Here is a 21,000-nt window from a genome sequence, read left to right as displayed (position 1 = left end):
AGAGTACTTCGTTCAAACTTCTCGGCTTAACGTTCACATGGCTCATGAGTTGGAACAGATATATCAAGAGCATTATCTAGGCTGCTGGGCTCTCTTTATCGTGCTAGAAAGTTACTTATGCCTGAAAGTATCCTGTATCTCTACAAAGCCACCATTTGCCAATGTATGGAGTATTGTTGTCACATTTGGGCTGGTGCATCTGCTACTAGTCTCTCGCTCCTAGACAAGGTTCAAAAGAGAGTCGCCAACCTGATAGGCCCTGAACTGTCATCTAAGCTTCAGCCTCTGTCCCATCGACGAAGTGTTGCATGCCTCTGTTTCGCAAGTATTTTAATGGTGGATACTCCAGTGAACTACAATCCCTTGTACCCCCTCGACGTAGATACCGTTGACAAATCTAACAAGCAGCAAAATCCCACCCCTACACAGTAGAGATCCCTAGATGTAAGAAAGCTTTCTACTCTAATAGTTTCTTCTCCAGAGCTGCTAGACTTTGGAATTCACTTCCGGGTTTCTGCTTTCCCAACTGCACTGACATGCAGAAGTTCAGGTGCAATGTGAACAGACATCTTGCTGCTCCACTCCCTAAACAGTATCCCTGCAACTTATGTCCCTAATAGTAGCCCCCTACATCAAAGTAGCACTATGCCTTGTTTGGGGTAGAAATGTTATAACAAATTTAAAAAAAAACGTTTTCTCGCCCTTTCATAACACTTTTTCACGTCTTAGTTTCGTATCAATAATCAATAAGTTTCGTATCAATAATCAATAAGTTTCGTATCAATAATCCCCCTTGCAAACATTGCTTCTATTGCTATCATGGATGATTAAAAATTGTTATTCGAGATAATTCGATATAAGCATTTCTGAATTGCTTTTTCGGTAGGTGTACTCTCGCTTTCTTATTAGCTCTTCTGAACGTATTTACAAACCATTCTGCTTACAATTAATTTATTACAATTGCTTTCTAGAAATCTCTCTTCTGAGTAAGGTTTTTCTGTTTTCATTTTTTAAAATATTTATTTGCTTCCTATTTAATTGCAATTGTTGATCTTTTGATGTTTTAATGTTGTCCATGGTAACACTTTTAAATTTTCATTGTTTTAAATAAGCTACCGACATTTTTCGTGTATGTTTTAAAGATTCGTAACTTTTCCGACTGGAAAATAAATTCTTTGCTTATTTCTTAAAGGTTCTACTTGACTATTGCTTCTCGCATGGTATCATGATTCCTAAGATAACCAGAGAAAACGTAAGTGTGCTGGGAAAAACTTATTTATGTGCTCCTGATTAGACAATATAATATGAAAAAAAAATGAAATTTTTTTTTTCTCCATAGTAAAACGATCTATATTTTTTTTAAAAAAATCCAATCTTGCCAGTTGTTGAAATGGTTATGTTGTATCCGACATAAGTGCGAATTCTTATCACCAGTGTTGTATGCGACATAAGTCCGGGTTATGTTGTGTCCAAATATGTTCCTCGCTGCTTGTGGCATAGAAGGGTCGATAATAAGGCAGAACGATAATATAGCATGTGGGTTATCAGAAGAAAATTACCTTCTTCCCACCGTAGGAAGATGTGGCATAAAACCAAAGACAAGGAAAATTAACTAGCGCCCCTAAAGAAATGAGACTCTGACCGCTTAGAAATTGCATATGCTGCCTCGTTGGCATTGATCTGTCAGTAAAAAACAAATCTCCTCTAAAAGAAAGAAGGCGAAAACTGTATAGGAACCTTCTAAGATGACTGAAGACTAATATCTCATTCCGAAAAATAAAATCCCCCGTAATGGCCTGCCTTCTGCCGGACAAATTTTCGAAAACGGATCCTTGACTGGTAAAAATATTTAAACAAAAAAGTTACAAAATCTCACACCTCAGGAAGATGTGACACAAAGATGTGACAAAATCTATACACCTCACACCTCAGGAAGATGTGACACAAAGGCAGAAGGTGAGGTGCACAAAAAGCGACCATAAAAAAGGGGAACTCTGGTCTCTGAATACTTACTTGGGACGCAGCATCAGCATTTCCCGGTCGAGGCGCCCCGATCAGTTAAAAAAAAAGTGATCTACTTCCCATCGGGCTGATTGTCAAAAACGTACCATAGGCTGCTACATAACGGTCTAATGTCTTTATGCGACTGATGTTACAGAAAGACCGATTATTTATTTCATTCAAATATGTTGCACAAGACCGTAAAGTAGATAGAATAAGCCAATTCTCATAAATCAGCATTCTCCATTTGAGACAATATTAGCAATAGGCCTAGAAAGACCCCCCCCCTAAAATTACTCAGGACTAATACCCCAGCCAGACAGATAAAAGACCACCTAAATGACACAGTTTCTTTGGACTGGTTGTCAGAAACCGATCTTCGATTGGTATGAACCATTCTAGCGCCTTTCTCCGATTATGTTGCAGAACGAAATGCTCATTTTTCGTCGTAGAAGAGTTCATCTAGTCACGAAATAGAATAGATTACCATGGAATATCAACATTGATGAGGACAAAAGTCGAAAACACTTTATCTCATCAGCTGAAAAAATGAATTATTTTATTTTTAACTTGCAAATTGTAAACATTAAAATCAATAATATTAGGAACGCTAATAAAACATTGAGAGCATGACTTGAGAGAGTTAACGATTATACATAAACTTTATTAAAATTAATTTTACTCAAACCTTTCAATATTTAATTAATGCTGAGTACATGTCTTTGCTCAAACGAGAAATTAAATGTTATAAAATTGGTTGTGAAGTCATATATATCCTCATTTAATCCCGCCAGACTTTCCTGCTCGTTCATCATAACACGTCTAAAATAGTTGTTGCTGTATTTAATATACATCAATATATTCTTGTTGAACTTTTTATATAAACGTTTTCGCAAAATTTCCGAATATCTGTGCAATAATTCCTGAGTAAATATTTTGCAATGTAATTTTTCAGCATAAGAATTATTATTCAAGATTACGCTGCATTAAAAGATAATTTGTTTGTGGTATTTCCGTACGAATAGACGTTTGTGCAAATAGTAAAAACATCGGTCTAAAAGACAATGGAATTTTCTTCTTTCGACCAAAGTTAGTCGTCGTTAAAGAATGTTTGTGTTTCTAGATACGAAACAATGTTTTGCATTTGTTTCGTCCATTGTTTAATCTTCCTAGGAAAATATTTGCCAAGTCGCGATTTACTACGGAAATTAAGGAACATTTTATTAAACATATCCAAAGAACATAATTACTGTCGTATGTTTGTTTGCCCGCAACATACTTCTAGCCTATTAGAACCTAACATTTGGCAAGAATTATCTTCACTCTATGGGAAGTGTCGTAAAAAGTCATACTCTGCATGGTATATATTGATTGTGCGGTAGCGAGACGTTTTATAGAAAAGAGGAATGTAGAACTAAGTGATCGATGAGTTATGGATTTCTAAGAAATATATGTGGTTATCGAACTCTGGGGATCTCGAAATAATTTGACGTGAAGTAAAATATTGTCATTTATCGATTTATTAAGAAACATTGCTAATTAAAAAAGTATAAATATAATTTAAATATATGATAGATTATTTATCGGAGGTTCAGGATTGAATGAGAGTACCTTTAAAAAATCATTGATAATCGGTTTTAGATTTGTTTGGAACACGTTCCTAGTTGATAAGAGATGAAAGATAGGATAAATATTAAACGTTGGTTTATGTTTGATACGATTTTTCTTATTTTTCACCTTTTCATCCGTCCTTTGAAATTATATGTCATATTTAAACTAGATATTCAGTTTTTCAATTAATGATCACATGTCAGTTATGCATGATTATAAACAAATACTGAACATTTTATCAAAATTACTTGATAACTCGAATTTTGTTGAATGTTTAAATAAAGAGATGGCTTGGTAGGGTCTGCCAAACGATTGTGAAAAATGGACCGCATGTTTCCGTGACGTCAGATTTGTGTTAACTATACGAACTATGGAAAAGCAGAAGCGACTTAATGATTTTTAAAAACCTTTTTTTATCTTCTTCAAACTGCAATTAATAATTAATATTTGTTATAATTTTGTTAGGTTTCAAGATTTACACAGTTTAATGATTAATAATATTATAAACATTTGTATATTAAGTATGAAATACGGTTTTACTAAATGTTCATTTGGTTACATACGGGGTTCCATATTTTGTTCGGTAAAAAGAGATATACAAAATATGAGGGGGGCTACAAAATGCTTAATATTTGTGCAATAATATTTTCAAATTGGTTTTAATCTGGCGATAAAATAGCTGACAAGAGTCATGTTTATATTAAAACTTAATATTTAAAAAAAATAAACACAATTAATTAAAAATCTATGTTGTAATGGAACATCTTGAAATAATGGAATTTTAATCGTTTTAATCTTTTAAAAATTAATTAATTTTTAGAAAGTTTCTTTTTCGTGGCAATTCAACTGATTATAGTATATATTAATTCGAAAAAACGCTATTTAAAAAACATAATGATAATAAATTTATATCATTTTTTTAATTGCAATTTCAAGGTAATTTTTTATTCAATATGTGTATTTAAATTTAAAAAAATATGTTTTACTTATTTAAACTCTTATGTTTCATAATAAATAGAAATGTCGATAGATTTAAATATATTTTGTTAAAATTTCGAAAAAATAAATATAGGGGGACTCGCACTATAAAAAATAGTTGCCCTTGTATATCTTACGGAAACTGCATTTTATATATAATTTCATTCTAAAATGAATAAGTATCGAAAATTTCATGAAAATCTGACCATTAGTTGATTTTTGCTAGACTTATTAAACACGGGTATGTTTTCACGTTCGAAATGCTTATTACATGGGAACGGTATTTTAAAGCGCCAATTATGTAAACACGATTTACGTCTCGCAATTTCATTATTTTCCTATGAAAATTTTTTTTTTTAATTATTGTTTATTTTTCCTGTCTTTTTTTAAATGGTACAATATTAATTTATAATAAAGTTACGTCGTTTTACATATAGGGGGGTAATTCTGTGGTGACTTTTGGTAGTGCCTATGGCTCGACCATTCATTTTGCTTCTACCTAAGTTAATGTAGGTACCTACTACCTAGGTAAAGTTACAAAAAGTGACAAAAATCTATTTACTTCCTTTAAACCTCAGGTAGATGTGGCACAAAGACAGAAGGTGAGGTGCACAAGTGTGCCCCTAAAGAAGGGGAATTCTGATGTCTCGGAATGTAGCATCAGCCTTTCCCGGTCGAGACATCTCACACACACACAACATTAAAAGCAATAGGGACGCTAATAAAACATCCAGAGCATGGGGGAGGGTGTGCCTTCAGAAAATTTTACTTAAGTGTTGATGTCCGGAAAATAACTTTACACGCATCCACAACAACAATCTTTAATAGAATAACTGTGGTCGTATCTTCTTCTGCTTCGATCTGCTTTCTGGGCGCCGTGTAATTATTATGATGTCTATCTAGATTGTTTTTACTCGTAGTTGGCAATTAATTTACGATGATCAGACGAATATGACCTACCGAACATTGACGCCATAAATGTATTTAATTCTGAAAATTAATATTTCAGGCTAGTGTTAATTGCGTCACAAACTAAGAACTCTCCATAGCAATTTACTTTTCTCAGCAGATTTAAGAATAGAAACCCGCCAAAACTTCCTATAAGCCTTAAAGGAACACTCAAATGATAGTCATTTCGTGATATGACTCAGTGCATGAGTCTATGAAATAAATAAAACACCGAAAACAAGAATGCATATTTCTTGAAATATTTATTGACAATTCAAAACTTTCAAAGCCATTTGGTGCAGTTTCCGCTCAAATAAATCTGAGTGTAATTTACATACTCGCTGGGGTAACATTCTCAAAAAATCTGTAAGAAAACAAAATCAATTGGGAATTAAATAAAATATCTCTGTGACATTTATCGGTGGAGTTTTGTCAGTATTTAACATTTTTTCAAGTTTTTAAGCGATTCTTAGGACTGCAACGACAAGAGCATCATGGCGCCATGTTTGTTTTCATTTTAACTTAAGCGCTCAGCACTACTTATGTTTCACACTAAAATCATACCTTAAAATCAGTTAAAACACAGAAAACCTAATCTAGGTAGGAGATAAGTAATTTATCTTGTGAAAGCAAGATAAATTACTCTTCTACCTACATTTATATATGCATATATATTTATATATATTTATTTGTTATATATCCGTTTCTTTCCACTTTTTCGTACCTCAGTCCATTGTAACACAAAACCGAAACATTAAATTTCATTGTTTGTTTATTACTCACGTCTAAACAAACTGTTTCATATACATATTAATCCATTCACAAAAATATACATATTAATCTAAACACAAAAAATATACATTTTAATCTAAACACAAAAAATATACATTTTAATCCATTCACAAAAATATACATATTAATCTAAACACAAAAAATATACATATTAATCCATTCACAAAAATATACATATTAATCTAAACACAAAAAATATACATTTTAATCTAAACACAAAAAATATACATTTTAATCTAAACTCAAAAAATATACATATTAATCCATTCACAAAAATATACATATTAATCTAAACACAAAAATATACATTTTAATCTAAACACAAAAATATGCATTTTAATCTAAACACAAAAATATACATTTTAATCTAAACACAAAAAATATACATTTTAATCTAAACACAAAAAATATACATTCTAATTCATTCACAAAAATATACATTTTAATCTAAACACAAAAAATATACATTTTAATCTAAACACAAAAATATACATTTTAATCTAAACACAAAAAATATACATTTTAATCTAAACACAAAAAATATACATTTTAATCTAAACACAAAAAATATACATTTTAATCTAAACACAAAAAATATACATTTTAATCTAAACACAAAAAATATACATTTTAATCTAAACACAAAAAATATACATTTTAATCTCCCACCAATAAAAAAGACAAAAACAAACAAACAGAAAAAAACCTTCAGAGAAAACAATAGGTTAATGACAGATTTTGAAACCGTGCCCAGAAAAAACACCGAGGTATTCTATTAATTATATTTAACTTATTCTTCTTAATTGAAATACTTTTAAGGTTAGTATTTTCATTTTTCTGTGTTTGAATACTTTGATCGTGGCTTTATTTACACGCAGTTAACGGACGTACATCTAAATAACGGTAAGATAAAATGAATCAAATTTCGAACGTTTAATTTACTAATTTATTAATTAAATAAGTTGTGTGTTTTACAGCTTCAAATTATGAGTAGATTATTATGAGTAATTGTTCTGCATAAATAATCAGGTTTGCAATCCGCGATTATTTAATCTTTCGTTAATTATGTATCATTAATAAATTAGGATAAGTATCTATTTACTATATTAACTAAATAATTATGAGAAGTATCTATTTACTAGCAAAAATACCCGCGTTTTGCGCAGGAATTTGCCGTACGCTTGGGTACCCGTTTAGCGAATACTTGGCACTTGACCTTGACCTTGAAAAATAGTGGGCATCATCTTTGTATCGCATACCATCATCATGTAAGGCTTGGTCATGATCAGTTCAGTGGTGTGGTCTGCAGGAGAATATATATATATATATATATATATATATATATATATATATATATATATAGTGTGTGTTATAATGGAATAATTCCAGAGGAAATCCGAGTATGAGAGCTCAATGTGGTAAACAGAGCAATAAGATAAAAAATATAACACGGAAATTACATAATTGTCGATGCAATAATTTATTTCAACCTTATGGTATTTTCAAGCATCTAAACCAGACAATTACATTTTTGATACTGAAAAAAAGGAAAGAAAAGATCGGGCTTCGACCCTCAAAAAACCAGAGGGGGTGGCAGTAGCAATCCACTTAATACATTTTATAGAGAGGGTGATAGGGATTTTAAAAAAAAATTACAATTAAAAATAACAAATAAAAATATTAGATTAGACACTTATAAGCGGCAGCTCGAGGAAACCATAGATATATACACACACACACACACGCAACACATATACATACACCTACACCCACACACACACACACACACACGCCTCTAAAATGTACGTTCTTACACGTAAATGCCTTGACACGCGTTTACTAACCAAGGAAGAAAGGGGCGAAAGTATACGGATATATAGTGAAAGAAATAGAACAGTGCGTAATGGAAAAAGAAGAAAAAAAGAAAGGAAAAAAAGATGAGACAGTGATCAAATGTTAACTGTCATATTAGTGTAGAAACTCTGAGAAAGATAAGGGAAAGAAAATGGATGTTATACACGCGTCCTATAGTTAATTGAGTCATGGAAAGTAGGTCTATTAAAAGATAAATAAAAAATAATAAAAGTAAGAAAATAAAAATAAAAATAAAAAGAATATTATATACAAAGTTTTAAAACTATCTGTATGTTATTATGTAAAAATTAGTTAGAAATAAATATTATCTCATAATTCATTTAAATATTGTATTTGTAATATAATACTATGAATTTAAAAAAATTGAGTCTTATGTATTTAATATTTTATATATTTTCATGTAAATAATTTTATTAGTGATTATAGCGGTCGTTGTAATTAATATTTCAATTCTTAATTGATTAAGAAGTGGAAAATTGTAATATTGGCCGCCCCCAATTCGATAGGACGTATCTAGTTTCGGTTAATATATACTTTTATTCACTCCGTACAACAAAAGTATTCTCATGCACGCATAAAGAAATAAGTAAAATAATTAAATTTTTGTGTTGATTTGTATTAAATCTAATAATATCTAGTTTTAGTATTTGGTCTTTTTGACTTAACTCAGTTTAATAACTAATGTATAATCTGCAGAGAAAAATTATTTTCTTAGGGCTATCTCATTTATTTATAAGTAATTTGGATAAAACAGGTACTTCGGGAAAAAAAATACCTAACTTAGATTTCGGACAACAAATCATAAAGTAGTTATTATCGAGTATATACCGGACAACACTATAATTGCCAGTGGGGTGGGGTGGGAGTGTTTATCGTAAATAATCTAGTGGTGTTATATTCGGTGTCTTTACCATTATAGAATTCTCTGTTCGTCGGATCTAGAGTTATTGGTTATTTTAAATTTACATTTATGTCTACATCTGGCCATCAGTTCATCTCGTTTGTTTAGGAGATTATTGTGTTGGTACTTCAGGATTCTTATTTTTTCCTCGAGGCATAAACTGCATCTCTGCCTTAAGCCGTTTTGAACGTCCGAATGACATAGGATTGACCATGAGATCACTGGGGATCGATTCTCATTTTTTAATAACCACCATTGTTTAGCTAACTCGGTTTTATTCTTAAGTTCTGGGTTATTGAAAGAATGTTTGTGGTCATAAAAACGTTGTTTCCAGCTTCCGGCGGAGATACCGAAGTAAACTTTTTTGTCCCTGTTATTATCTTCTGGGTGGATCGTGGCCTTATAAACCACGCACTCAACTTTACAATTACCGTCCAGTGGGCAGTTATTTTTCACTTGGCAGTTACATTTGTCTACTGTAGCCTTATTTCTATTAGAGTTGTTTAATATTTTATTATTATGAGTGCTAATTATTCTGTCCATGTTTTTAGTGCACGAGTAACTTATTTTAATGGTTTTTCTATTAAATATCTTCCTAAGTGGATTATTTATGGTAAAATGCTTATCTATTAGGTTCAAAGATACTTTCCCTATGTTTATGTTGGATAGTTGACAGTAAGGGGGATTAAACCATATTATTTTCCGGCCTCTGTTCTTAGATTTATTTTTATTTTTATTTTCCTTCTTAATATATGTGAGTTTTTCACTGTATCCGCTTATCTCTAGTGCTCTATTGTATAATTTTTTATTTGCTTCAAAAATTTCTTTGTTAGCCGAAAGTTTATTAATCCTAGTGTTAATCGTTTTAGGTATTTGTTTAATTATGCAACTTGGATGGTTAGATCTAGTATTAATATAAGAAGGTGTGTTATTATCTTTATTGAACGGCTTGTATATCCCCTTTCTTAAGTCTAGAGTTATGTCTAGATAATTAACTTCTTTACAATTTGGGGTAATATCTATTTTAAATCCTAGGTATTTGAAGGCTCTTACTAACTTTTTATGTATTTTTGATACCATGGGGCCGTCACTATTAGGGATAACAATTAGTCCATCATCCCTGTATAATCCCACTAAGTTAGGCTCTATAATTCTGCTAATAGTGTACATTATAAATATGCCCACTAGGTCGGCAATCTGGGCTGAGTCAAAAGCCCCCATCGGGACGTCAAACTCGTTGTTATTCGATTTGATCCATGTTTCCTGATTGTTTAAAAGGATGGATCTGCGACAAGCCATAATTAGTTTTACCTGATCATCGGATACATCCACGAAATTCCTAGCATAATTAATGCTGTTCATGAGTAATTCCTTGGAAATTGAGGGATAGAAATCCATGATATCGAATTGGATGAAACAAGCATTTCTCTTATTTTCAATCGATTTAAACCATTCGATAGTATCCGAAGAATCCTTCCACAGATTGAATTTAGTGGCTTCCAGGGTTACCTAAATAATGTCTCTGATAATCTCCCTAGATACATTACCGAGTTCCGATTTAGTGGAGTTGACCAGTCTAGACTGCTTCTTGATGTGGAAATTTTTCTTGTGGTCCTTGATGAGTATGTATGCGTTTCTCTTATCTATTTTTCCCACTCTATCTTCTATACCCAGTTTGGATGCAAATACTTTGGTTTCTTCATTGATTGTATTTTCAGTGTCGAGGGTATCCTTTTTATAACTATTACAGATGTTCTCCAGAATAGTTTTCTTGTATTCAGATGGGCACATCTTGTAAATATTCGTTGATTTATCAGCCTTCACCCACACTTTGTTAGACTTTTTAATCTCTGCGATGTCATTTTTCAGGATTGACTGGAATTTGTTTGAATGCCTCCGGAACTTAATTCTTTTAACTAAGTCAAATAGATCAGTCTCGAATGGCTTTAAAGCTTCGATGGGTTTACAGGTATTCTGAGATCTGAAATTATAGGTTTCCTTGGGGTTATAATCCTCATTTCTTAAATAGAAATACGCTTTCCATCTCAGTCTATTGGTAAAATCCGTTATTCTGTCCATCAGAGAGAAAGTGAAGCTGTGTAAGCTGGGAAAAGGTATATTTTTCAGCGAATACGATGGTGTGAATTTTTCCATCTTCAGTTCAAAATTAAAGTAATTCCGATACTAGAATTCCTGGGAGAGCTCAACACGGTGTGGAGCCAATTATAGATAAGCATTTTACCATAAATAATCCACTTAGGAAGATATTTAATAGAAAAACCATTAAAATAAGTTACTCGTGCACTAAAAACATGGACAGAATAATTAGCACTCATAATAATAAAATATTAAACAACTCTAATAGAAATAAGGCTACAGTAGACAAATGTAACTGCCAAGTGAAAAATAACTGCCCACTGGACGGTAATTGTAAAGTTGAGTGCGTGGTTTATAAGGCCACGATCCACCCAGAAGATAATAACAGGGACAAAAAAGTTTACTTCGGTATCTCCGCCGGAAGCTGGAAACAACGTTTTTATGACCACAAACATTCTTTCAATAACCCAGAACTTAAGAATAAAACCGAGTTAGCTAAACAATGGTGGTTATTAAAAAATGAGAATCGATCCCCAGTGATCTCATGGTCAATCCTATGTCATTCGGACGTTCAAAACGGCTTAAGGCAGAGATGCAGTTTATGCCTCGAGGAAAAAATAAGAATCCTGAAGTACCAACACAATAATCTCCTAAACAAACGAGATGAACTGATGGCCAGATGTAGACATAAATGTAAATTTAAAATAACCAATAACTCTAGATCCGACGAACAGAGAATTCTATAATGGTAAAGACACCGAATATAACACCACTAGATTATTTACGATAAACACTCCCACCCCACCCCACTGGCAATTATAGTGTTGTCCGGTATATACTCGATAATAACTACTTTATGATTTGTTGTCCGAAATCTAAGTTAGGTATTTTTTTTCCCGAAGTACCTGTTTTATCCAAATTACTTATAAATAAATGAGATAGCCCTAAGAAAATAATTTTTCTCTGCAAATAATACATTAGTTATTAAACTGAGTTAAGTCAAAAAGACCAAATACTAAAACTAGATATTATTAGATTTAATACAAATCAACACAAAAATTTAATTATTTTACTTATTTCTTTATGCGTGCATGAGAATACTTTTGTTGTACGGAGTGAATAAAAGTATATATTACCCGAAACTAGATACGTCCTATCGAATTGAGGGCGGCCAATATTACAATTTTCCACTTCTTAATCAATTAAGAATTGAAATATTAATTACAACGACCGCTATAATCACCAATAAAATTATTTACATGAAAATATATAAAATATTAAATACATAAGACTCAATTTTTTTAAATTCATAGTATTATATTACAAATACAATATTTGAATGAATTATAAGATAATATTTATTTCTAACTAATTTTTACATAATAACATACAGATAGTTTTAAAACTTTGTATATAATATTCTTTTTATTTTTATTTTTATTTTCTTACTTTTATTATTTTTTATTTATCTTTTAATAGACCTACTTTCCATGACTCAATTAACTATAGGACGCGTGTATAACATCCATTTTCTTTCCCTTATCTTTCTCAGAGTTTCTACACTAATATGACAGTTAACATTTGATCACTGTCTCATCTTTTTTTTCCTCTCTTTTTTTTCTTCTTTTTCCATTACGCACTGTTCTATTTCTTTCACTATATATCCGTATACTTTCGCCCCTTTCTTCCTAGGTTAGTAAACGCGTGTCAAGGCATTTACGTGTAAGAACGTACATTTTAGAGGCGTGTGTGTGTGTGTGTGTGTGGGTGTAGGTGTATGTATATGTGTTGCGTGTGTGTGTGTGTGTGTGTGTATATCTATGGTTACATCGAGCTGCCGCTTATAAGTGTCTAATCTAATATTTTTATTTGTTATTTTTAATTTTAATTTTTTTTTAAATCCCTATCACCCTCTCTATAAAATGTATTAAGTGGATTGCTACTACCACCCCCTCTGGTTTTTTGAGGGTCGAAGCCCGATCTTTTCTTTCCTTTTTTTCAGTATCAAAAATGTAATTGTCTGGTTTAGATGCTTGAAAATACCATAAGGTTGAAATAAATTATTGCATCGACAATTATGTAATTTCCGTGTTATATTTTATGTATATATATATATATATATATATATATATATATATATATATATATATATATATAACGTATGACGTTGTCATTTAACCTTGATCTTTGATATTGACCTTTGACATTGACCTTTAAAATAGTTGTGCACTATCCCTAGGTGAGGGACCATTATCATACCAGGTTTGGTCATGATCCGTTCAGACTGTAGGAGAGTTGTATACACACACACACACACACACACACACACACATGCACGCGCACGCGCGCGCTCGTACTTTATATATATATATATATATATATAGAAGCGTTAATACCAGTGATAAATCTGTTAACTTGTGTTTTGTTGTTGGATTAATGTGATTAAAAAATTTATGTAATCATCAAATACACTTTTTTTTTTCTTTTTTAATATTTTGGACGTCTAACGATTTCACAGATCGCGTAGTCAGTTGTTTTCTAAATGTTGTTATTTTTACCTGAATATGATTCGGCGAAGAATCGAAAATTCTACTAATACTTTTTGTTAAGTTTGATAACGTTTGCCTAAATGAGAAAATACTATATAATACGGACAGAATACTCAGCGTAATGCAAAGCTCTTTGCTTGCAAATTGAACAAATCGATTGGTGGTAAAACTGCTGATTATCAACTAGATGGTTGCAGGTTCGATCCCTGGCTTACAATGAGTGTTAATGCAGCCGTACTGATAAGCTGTGATATAGCTAAGCAGCCTGTCTGTGGATGTCTCTCTCATATGTATGTATATATATATATGGTGACTATGTATACATATATATACACATATATATATGTATATATATACATATATATATAGTCAGTTTGTCCGTGGATGACTCGATATATATATATATTTGTGTGTGTGTGTATATACATATATATATATATATATATATATATATATATATATATAGAGAGAGAGAGAGAGAGAGAGAGAGAGAGATAACCAAATATATCTGAATATATATATGAATATGTGGATGACTATATATATATATATATATATATATATGTGTGTGTGTGTATGTGTATGTGTGTATGTGTGTGTGTGTGAATCTAACACCTGTAAATGATGGCTGTATGTCTAGAAATAGAAATAAAATTTTCTTGTGACTAAAATATTTGTTGAGATTTAAAAAATGGAGTATCGTTTGTGTGAAATGATATTATTATTATTTTCTATCTCACTATTTCACCGTATGTATATATTTATACAAATAAATGTATTGCGATCATACATAAGTACTTACATTTTGCAAGCAGCACTACACAGGAATGTCCAGAATTTCTGAACGTTCTTTTCACAGGCAGCTACACAGCCATTGGATAAATCTAAAGATTTCAAGCGCTGAAAAATGTCATCAACTGAAAAAATAAAAAAAATAAATAAATAACAAAAACATGAAATGAAGTAAGCCTTTGTAAATTTAAACAAACAAACAAAAAACAACATCTTAACATATTATCCCATGTCGGAATATTACTTTACTTAGTGTTTATTCATTTTTAAACAGTTTTAGTAACAGAGAAGGCAGTTCATAGTTAGGTTTAGTTACTTTACAGATATGATTTTGTAAATTTAGAATATTCACTAGGCACAATTTTAGAACATGTTCTCAATTTTTTTTACTAAATCAGTGTTTGAGATGTAAAGAAGTTTGATGTAATATTCGAATATTTATGTATCTCCTATAGAGATCAAGTGTTTGCTCCAGGAAGTTATGAGAACTTCGTCTGAAGCAAAACAAAATAAGTGAAATTTGGCTATATAATAATAATCGATAATATTTTATAATAATCGATTTATAGAAAATACATTGATTTGATACTGCTTCTGGAACTGAATATTTTTCTAAATAAAATTGAATACCTTAAATTTATAAAATCGGACGAACATGTCCATTGCTTGTATTCAGATAAGCGATTCAACGAATCACTTTGATTTTCACGGAAAGAAACATTTTTTTTTGCAAAACCTTTTAATATTTTCAGAATATTTCTTACGCATGATGAGTTTTCAAGTTTCAAATTAATAGAACTGAACCGAAGTAATTCCCTTCCGTTTTAATGTGCATTAATTGAAAAAAAAATTAATTGAAAAAAATGTGTACCTGAAAATTTTTTATCAATATTTTCTTCCTCTTCCATTGGGATGGTGGCAGCGTAGGCCAAGGGGATGAGAACAAGGAGGAAAAGAGTGAATTTCATGACTGCAAGTGAATTTGAAAAACTGCAAAAAGAAAAATGTTTATTGAAAAATGTTAGCTGATAAGGAATGGCACAAAATGTTAGCTGATAAGGAATGCCACAAAATGCATGTACAATGCGAGTAAAATCACAAGTGATGCAAAAATCTTTTTGGTGATTGTAGAAATATAACATTTGTTCTGAGATTTCTTTTTGGTGATTGTAGAAATATAACATTTGTTCTGAGATTTCTTTTTGGTGATTGTAGAAATATAACATTTGTTCTGAGATTTCTTTTTGGTGATTGTAGAAATATAACATTTGTTCTGAGATTTCTAGAATCAATAAAAATAAGAATCGTTTTGCCAATTAAAAAATCACAATAAAAAATCACAATAAAAAATCACAATAAAAAATCACAATAAAAAATCACAATTAAAAAATCACAATAAAAAATCACAATAAAAAATCACAATAAAAAATCACAATAAAAAATCACAATTAAAAAATCACAATAAAAAATCACAATAAAAAATCACAATAAAAAATCACAATAAAAAATCACAATTAAAAAATCACAATAAAAAATCACAATAAAAAATCACAATAAAAAATCAGAATTTTGTCAGAAGTTCAAGCATTCTCTATATAGAATTTGAAAATTCGACAAATATCAAAGCAGATGGAACTAAAAGAGTTTGACCTCGCTTTCTTTGCGTTTAATCTCATGCTTTAAATAGTTACCTCAATTTTTAACATAACCTCATAAATCTTATATAGAAACTCAAGTTGCGTAATAATAAACTCGTTTTTAAAACCAAACAAAAATTCTATGTTTTAATTTTGTAATTTTATAAGGTTGTACTTATGACTATTCTTTCTTTTAGAATCGGAGATAATTGCGTTTGAATACAGAAACTAATCGAAACATTCAACAATTACCACGCATAGATTTATAATTAATAAAACCTGATTCTCTCAATGCCAATTTAATAAAAACAACTTAATAAATGTAGTAAATCAAATAATTATTCCAGATATTTTAGAATCAAAATACGTTGCACCTTGATTATTTTTCTTTACTTATTATGTGGTGAAAATAAAGAAAATTACACAAGTATTTTCACGTTGAAACTATTAATAATAACAGCTTTGAAGAATAGGCTAGCATAAATCACTTAAATAAAGGAAGAAACTATCAGAACACCATCTCAATCGCTACCGTTTAATATTAAGCTAAACGAACAGAAACACAATGTGCCATCAAGTTGATAAAGGTGAGTGCACTTTGCATACTTAATAATTAAACACCTGAAAACAATTAACTAAAATAATCTAAGGGTCTAGCAATCTTGTAATTTGAATGTTGATATATACTTACGGGAAGTATCATCGTAAAGCAACGTTACATAAAGAAACCAACCACATAATCGACCCCAAACGATAACTAGAGTAGATAGATAAGTAGAGGGCTTTGGGAACGGAATAACCAATATAGACAAATATATACTATGTACCCGTCTACATGTATATGACCTGGAAAACCTATCTCGGTCACGAAGCATATAAACCTATAAAATATATTTTATACTCAAGTATTAAGGAAAAGATAGGCAACCCAAATGAAAGAATGGCAACCATCGAAATTAAATTCATGTATAGATATGAAAACCTAGCCGCTTTTATATATATATATATATATATATATATATATATATATATATATATATATATATATATATATATATATATATAAAAACAAAAAAAAAACGCACACTTAACTACGCCTAGGTTTAAAATACGTCAAATCACTAGATATCTACGCTTCCCGCTAAAAAAGCCCACACACAAAGAAAGGGGTGGACTCCATGTCAACTGGGCCTTTGTCCTGTAAGTGCCTACCCATTGGCTGATTAGGAAGGGAGCGGTGGAAACTAGGAATCTGATTGCCTAACTAAAAACTCAATAGAATGTGCGTATATAAAAACGCGAACAACCACAACTATTCCCATAATCCCGACGAATCCTAGCGTGAATGAAACGCGGAATATTCTGTGTAGCTTAATTGCCATATATAATTTTATAACTTACTACCTAGCTCTATCTACGTATTGAGCACTGTCGAAGTAAATACTTAAAGTTTACGCATAAAATAATACTTTCGTATATTAATTTCTGTGATTAAATGAAGTAGTCATGTATATGTATATATTAACCGTCTTAGAGGAGATACAGTTTGAAAAAAAAATGGAGACAGATAGGCATATTGAGTTTTATGAATAAGATATTTGTAAAATGTCAACATTTTTATATCTGAATCGTTATTCTAACATTTAATCATATTTTACAAAGTAAATATTTTGATTAGGCATTTTACGCCTTTCTCTGGTAACTTTAAATATCATTAAATATCTTTAAATATCTTTAAATATCATTAAAATCAACATTTCTATTTTGTTATGTAGAATTAAAATGTTCTTCAAATTTTCATTCTCTTATTCGAATTTCCACGATTAGTTTTTACAGTTTTATAGCCTTAACTTTAAAATTAGGTACTGTTCGCCATTATTTATTAATTGGAGTGTATTAATGGAGCCCAGGATGAAGATATCTTGATTTTTTTTCTGCAGAATGGTGGTACCGTCATGTATAAAAATGACGAACATTTAAACCCGCAAGATTTTTATTCAATACTAAGTGGCAATCCATTTTTTAAGTTTTGACTGGACTATTTCCGTAAAAGCCCTGAACGCTCTTATATATTAAACCCATTCAAACCTCTTATTTTGTTAAACTGGTTTTAATTTAAAATCTATTCTACGTAGGATGATTAAGCAAAAAAACCCATTTTCCTAAGCGCTTCTAGCGTCAATGTCATCCCCATCAATCATTCCATAACCCAACGCAGTTACCAAATATTTTTATACTAAAACAAAACAATAAAACTAAAAAAATAAAATAAATAATAAAAAATAAAAAGTACTGTTGCACTAGCAGTGTCAGAAATTTCGTGAAAATAGTGAATAATTCCACCCCATCTTTCCAAGCTTATAACTCCTCGAAAAATGTAATTCAAGCCCTAATTTTTTTTCAATTAAAGGAGCAAAGACCAAGGTTTTATTAAAAAAAACACACATTGTTTTTTAAAAAAAAAAAAAAAGGTTTTAAACTTCGGACTTTACAGGTAAATTTCTAAAAAAGCGATTTTTTTTGTTTTAAATTTGAATATATTATTTATTGACCTTTTCTCTTCAATTTGTGATATATAAAACTCCCCGACATAAATTAATTATTTACTTTTTAATAGACATTTCAAAATGAGAGGCGTGAATTATTCGACCCCCTGTCTTTCCAAGCTTATAACTCCTCGAAAAATGTAATTCAAGCCCTAATTTTTTTTTCAATTAAAGGAGCAAGAACCAAGGTTTCATTAAAAAAAAAGACAAAAAAAAAACAATGTGTTCTTATAAAATAAGGCTTTAAACTTCGGACTTTACAGGTAAATTTCTAAAAAAGCGATTTTTTTTGTTTTAAATTTGAATATATTATTTATTGACCTTTTCTCTTCAATTTGTGATATATAAAACTCCCCAACATAAATTAATTATTTACTTTTTAATAGACATTTCAAAATGAGAGGCGTGAATTATTCGACCCCCTGTCTTTCCAAGCTTATAACTCCTCGAAAAATTTAATTCAAGCCCTAATTTTCTTTTCAATTAAAGGAGCAAGGACCAAGGTTTCATTAAAAAAAAAGACAAAAAAAAACAATGTGTTCTTATAAAATAAGGTTTTAAACTTCGGACTTTACAGGTAAATTTCTAAAAAAAGGATTTTTTTTTTTTAATTTGAATATATTATTTATTGACCTTTTCTCTTCAATTTGTGATATATAAAACTCTCCGACATAAATTAATTATTTACTTTTTAAGCGAAAGTTGAAAATGGGTGACACTTGGGGGGGCGTGAATTAAAAAAAAAAACGTTTGTCTAAAATATTATATTCGGTTTATTGGAAAGAACATAAAATTTCACATTGACCCTGAAAATATCGTAAAAATAGAATGAATAGAAAAATTTTGATAGATTTTTAAAGTTTAAAAATTGAAAAATATTGAGTTCGGAAAATTCATTACTGTTTTTTTTTTTTTAAATATATATATTTCTATTACTTTTAAAACAACTGTAATAGTTTATTTTGGAAGTATAATCCATAAAGAAAATAAATAACCCACTTTTAACAGAGAAATTACGAGATTTTTATATTGTATTCGCAGTTTCGTGTTAGGGGTGTCAAAAATTCCTACAAAAATTCTGATACTGCTACTGTTGCACCTATATGATAATGTAATCATGATTTCAAAGTTGGACAGTAATTTTAATAAATCCCGTTTATAGACCGTTCGTTAGTATAAAAACGTAAACATAAAAGAAAGGAGGATTTTCTTACCTCAAAAAGTCGTTAGTTTTAAGTGAATTATTGTATACCGTTAGCAATTATCGCCAGTATTTATATTACACGAACGTTCAAGAAATCTATGCTTATCTCGATGAGGTCGATGCGTTTATCTCTACGCAACATGTGCTTTTTTTCACATTCGTATGTTATTTACTTTATTTTTTATTATCGTTGTTTGCTTTTTAACTAGAAGGACACAATCACTGCCGCTGCCCGGGAAAAACCAATGAACCCGTCTTCGAACTCTAAATAAATACTTTTACTTGTTATTTTTTTTAACTTCTTATTTTTTTTTAACTATAAATGGTACTTGTAGGTATTAAGTTGGTGCAAATATAATGTTGTTTTTGACGTTCAACTTCATGTCAAAAACGAAATTATTTTTGCACCAACCTAATATTACATTTATGAATAATGATGAGTATTTAAATGTTCATATTAGTCGAAAACTACAAAAGAACTTACTCGCAGCAACGTATAAACGTATTAAGGAAGATTTTTTGCGGGGTGTGTTGGGGGTGTAGTAATTGTGTCAGTACACACACACACTGGAAAGAAGATACTATTTGATATAAATGAAATAAAAAGACAAATACCTTCTACTAACCTTATCGCTAATCATAACTCTGGGTGACATTAGGGAATAAAAAAGACGAAAACATTGTGGTATTGTCAAAACTCCCTCACAGGGCAAACACGTCATCCAACATATTCGAAAAAAATAGTATTGTCTAGAAGGGTGATTTCATATTGCTTTGTAGCTGTGTAGCTGTGTAGCTGTTATTAATCTTAACCTCAAAGACCTATAGTTTTTCATATCTTAGCCTTATGTCTGGCTAATGTTACGTTTTAGTGATGACTAGGGGTATTCACTTCAATATATATATATATATATATATATATATATATATATATATATATATATATATATATATAGTGGAAATGGTAATTACTAAAAACTGAAGAAAGTGCTCAATACTGTTGTAGAGCAAATATGCGTTTTATTTTTTATTACCGTATCTTTCTGTTAAGTTACGTTATTGTTTCGGC

The 21,000-nt window shown here is 30.4% G+C and overlaps 1 long non-coding RNA gene across 1 annotated transcript; it reads right to left on the bottom strand.

The window, feature by feature from the left end:
• Positions 1 to 5,784: 5,784 nt before the first annotated feature.
• LOC145247253 (uncharacterized) lies at positions 5,785 to 20,032 on the bottom strand. The gene is made up of 4 exons (XR_013863221.1): positions 19,942 to 20,032; positions 15,416 to 15,534; positions 14,555 to 14,669; positions 5,785 to 5,902 (listed from the first exon to the last, which is right to left on the bottom strand). It is a non-coding gene; the product is annotated as an uncharacterized LOC145247253 (long non-coding RNA).
• Between the last annotated feature and the right edge of the window lie 968 nt (positions 20,033 to 21,000).

The sequence above is a fragment of the Euprymna scolopes genome, chromosome 25 (genome assembly GCF_053919585.1).
Source record: "Euprymna scolopes isolate OS-2025 chromosome 25, ASM5391958v1, whole genome shotgun sequence".
Lineage (NCBI taxonomy): Eukaryota > Metazoa > Mollusca > Cephalopoda > Sepiida > Sepiolidae > Euprymna > Euprymna scolopes.
Note: the sequence above shows the minus strand (reverse complement) of the source record. Positions and strands in the feature narration are given on the sequence as shown.